The sequence below is a fragment of the Scardinius erythrophthalmus genome (assembly GCF_964197995.2).
Source record: "Scardinius erythrophthalmus genome assembly, chromosome: 11".
Classification (NCBI taxonomy): domain Eukaryota; kingdom Metazoa; phylum Chordata; class Actinopteri; order Cypriniformes; family Leuciscidae; genus Scardinius; species Scardinius erythrophthalmus.
Genome location: NC_138231.1, coordinates 38,105,125 through 38,109,142, shown reverse-complemented (window position 1 = coordinate 38,109,142; position 4,018 = coordinate 38,105,125). Strand labels below are relative to the sequence as shown.

General features: G+C 37.9%; 1 long non-coding RNA gene across 1 annotated transcript; it reads left to right on the top strand.

Moving 5' to 3' along the window:
• The first annotated feature begins 1,744 nt into the window (after nt 1-1,744).
• LOC308698106 lies at nt 1,745-3,779 on the top strand. Its single transcript, XR_014031031.1, has 3 exons — nt 1,745-1,812; nt 2,027-2,150; nt 3,733-3,779. It is a non-coding gene; the product is annotated as an uncharacterized lncRNA (long non-coding RNA).
• The last annotated feature ends 239 nt before the right edge of the window (nt 3,780-4,018 follow it).

Sequence of the window (4,018 nt, the reverse complement as noted above, 5' to 3'; positions counted from 1 at the left end):
TCGAAAAGGTGAATTATTGCATGGTACCTGGATGTTCAGTCAAAACATATGCGGTGCGAAACTAGGATAGTTCTCAACACAAACGTCCGTGTCCTCGTCTGATTCAGAGATTTCGTCCAGGAGAAATTGTCATCGTTGAAATTCTTTGCCGCAGACGGACTCTATCTCTGTGTTCGTAGCGGTTCGTAGCTGCATTGTGAGATCACCGGCGCCACCGGTCCGCCCTAACCCGAGCCAGTCCGGGCTCCTCGTCCGCGGCAGGCAGGTCTTCTGCCTCGGCTGCTCTTCGCTATAATGCGGCTTGTAAAGGTAGCCACAAACACCTGATTCAAGCATCAGACTTCCGAAATCCTCTTCTTCTATATCATATTGAGCACTCTCCTCCGCTATTGTCATAACTTTACATCTGTCTCCACAGCGCCTGTTAGCTTAGCTTCAAACAAGATGGAGGATATTGCTTTCAGTTTCAGAGAGTAAAGTCCCACCCACTGATCTGTAATAGGTCTGTAGCGTGAGCGCGCCCCACCCTGGGAAAGATGAGAAACTAGTGTCTGTAGTCTTAACAGAAATCCCCCCCCTAACACTTCCTCCTACAATGACGCAAAATGACGATTTTTGCGTCATTGTAGGAGGAAGTGTAAGAGGTAAATAACAGATTTCTCCCATCTCAGGGGAAAATGAGAGAGTGTTGCACGACCATTCAATAGTATGACTGGGTTTCTAACAATGCAAAGCTTAATGCAAATGGGTGAAGTGTCCCTTTAACGCAAGTTAGCTCATCAGGCGGGCGGAGTCGTCGGTAACGTTAACCGAGCTAACAGCGACCTCAACGTGAAATACTGAGGTAAAGTGAGATAGACGAAACCCTTGTTAAAGTGCGGGTTTTAAACAATATTTTCACGTAGGCCTATATGATTTATTTTCAGGTTTGTGATCTGGATAATGCCATCTGCAACGATGGAGTGTGTTGGAGCCTTTTCATTGTGACAACATCAACTGGTATGTAACGTTATGGTCAACTTCACCTAAATTAGCCGAAGTAAACTTATTAAACAGAGAAGCATAATAACTTTGGTATGTTCTGTCTCCTCTTTCACAACTTTTTGGCAGATGTACAACGTAAATACTGAGTAAAAACTAAGTTAAAGGGATAACGTAGTACACCTTAAACAGAAAATTATGTAGTCTATGTCATCATTTACTCGCCCACAACGTGTTCTAAACCTGCATAAAGTTCTTTCGTCTGAACATAAAATAAGATATTTTGAATAATGTTGGTAAATAGTGGCTGGTCCGCATGGACTTCTATAATAGAAAAAAACTTTGGATGTCAATGGGGACCAGTAACTGTTTGGTTGCTCATGTTCTTTAAAATATCTTCTTTTGTATACAGCACATTAAATAATTTAATGGAAGTTATGAACAAGTTGAGGGTGAGTAAATGGTGACAGAATTTACAATTTTGAGTAAACTAACCCTTTATCCAACACCATTGTTATTGTTAATTTCATCTTTTGTTTTATTTTCATGTTTGTGGTCTGAATTATGTCGTCTGAAATGTCGGAGGTGTATTTTGGAGTCTTTTTTGTGATTGCCTTCGTAATAGTGATAACATCTACAGGTGAGTAAGATGACATCAACTAAATTAGCGGAAGTATGCATTAGTTAAGCAGGCAAACATGTTCTTTTCTGTTCTTTATTTTGAATTTGCAGCGGCCATTCCCTCTGGACTGTACATCACTGCTGACGCTCTCCACTAATACACAGAACGGGTTGACGTTGGAGGAGGAAGAGGAGAAGGAGGAGGAAAGGGTTAGCAATATACCATTATCAATATAGCAAAGATTTGCTAACTAATATTTTGAATGTTGTTTAATTGATTAAAAACACCATACAACATCATATCTTACCTCATCTTCACCCCACATGTTATTGTTGTTAGTAATAAGTTCTGTTAACTTATTGTATTTTAGTTTTTTCTGTAAACTATAACACTAAAAGGCTGCTGTGACTTTGTCTGTTTCAGGAGAGTCTGTTCTCAAAGCAAAAACATGGATGCTGACAATGAAGGGCAGAATCATCATCCAGTTACAACTGCTAACAGACGACTCTTCAGCATTAGCTGTCTATTTTGTCGAATGCAGAATCAGGTAAACCAAAATATATACATATATATATTTTTTACATTACATTACATTTACATGCATGCATTTGGAAGTCACTTTTATCCAAAGCAACTTACATTGTATTAAGTTTAATTTAAATTATCCATTCCCAGGAAATCTAAGCTACAGGAATGTATTGAAAAAGAATGAAGCTTTAATGATTTTAATGTAATGTATTATGGGGTAATACCATCCCTGTAGGTTAGGGGTGGAAATTGGCAAAAATTTGATGATTCGATAGTATTGCGATATTTGGGCCACAATTCAATATTATTGCGCTTCCTAACATTGCGATACAGCAAGTATTGCGATTCGATTCTGCGATATATTGCGATTCATGTCCCCCATATTATTCAAAGACATTACAAAAAATAAGACTGCTTAACTCACTTCAAATGTCACATTAAATCTGTGAACATCTTCTACACATTTACTGGAGGCTAGTGCAAAAACTTTGTCCTTGAACATTCAGGACACAGGACCTTATTACAGAACGTAATTATAAGAACGCGTCACCACCGCATTAGCACCAAAAACATGGAGATTTTATTTTAGAGAATAATTACACAACCTATTCGATATACTATAATTCTATAATTAAATAAACTAATCGAATATCCAAAAATTGTGACTCATCCCTGCATGTAATACCTTGTTTTTTTCCCAAAATCTTCACTTACGTCTCGATTATAAACGTTTCTTCCTTGGTTTGCTTTTATTTAGGCCTATTACATTCACATTCTTTACTGTGGTAAAGTAGAAAAACGTTGTAGGACAGATAGCCTACATTTTTACTTGCACGTCAGATTCATTTCAACACAGTTTTTGCTTGTTATTAGACATGTACGGCGCGTCAAGTTTATTTGATTTTTAGTTTCGCTCTCTTTGGCAGCGCAATTTCAAACATAGCTTAAATGTCTTGCCCTTGTGGAAGATTAAATTCACTTTTCATACCTTTTACAACAAGTAGAAAACATGAAGATATCAGAAAATAGATCGATGGTCTCTTTCCTCCTCGTGTCATCCCTCTCAAAGCACAGAGCGGTATGGCTTCATGTGGAATCACGTGTCTTTGTGTGGAAGTATTAAACGAAAGTTTTTTTTTTATAGATTTAACTTTTCTATTATGTAAGTTTCTAATATTTACTGATATGTATTTGAATGCTTTACAGGCTTTGTGTTGCTTCTTTGACGGAATTGCTCAAATTAAGACTTTTTTGCTTGAATAAACTACATTTTTTTTATTTCAATTTTCATAATAACCCCCGAACCACTGCAGGTAGTTGGTCCATTACCACCGCAGTGGTAAAAAAAAACTGCCACCGTCACAGCCTTATAACCTTTATTGTAATACTTTGCGCTAATATCAATATAATTGCATGCGCAAAATATCGCGACACTGAACAGAATCGATTTTTCCCCCACCACTACTGTAGGTGGATTCAGAATCAGATGTAGTGCTTTTATTAACGCCAAAGTACATGCAGCATCAAGTTTGAGGGTTAGGGAAAATTCTGCCAACACCGGTCTGAAAAAATTATATATTTTTCCCTGCTTGTGTTTGCAGGTTCATTCTGAGAGTCAACCCTGATGGCACCAAACACCAAAGGCACATATCAGATGGAAATCTGGAAAGGTCCAAAGAAAAGCATCAGCCTGAAACCCTCAGTGTTTCTCATCAGAGAGCTTGTCAACTTTGACTGGCAAAATTACTGAAATGTAACAACACAACACTGACTTTGACTGTATTTTATTGTTTTAAGGCCTGTTTTGCTTTTCAGTGTGTGTACGTTTTTGCCATGCTACAGATACAAATGGTCACCAGGAGATTAATTCTATGGACTTTGGAGATG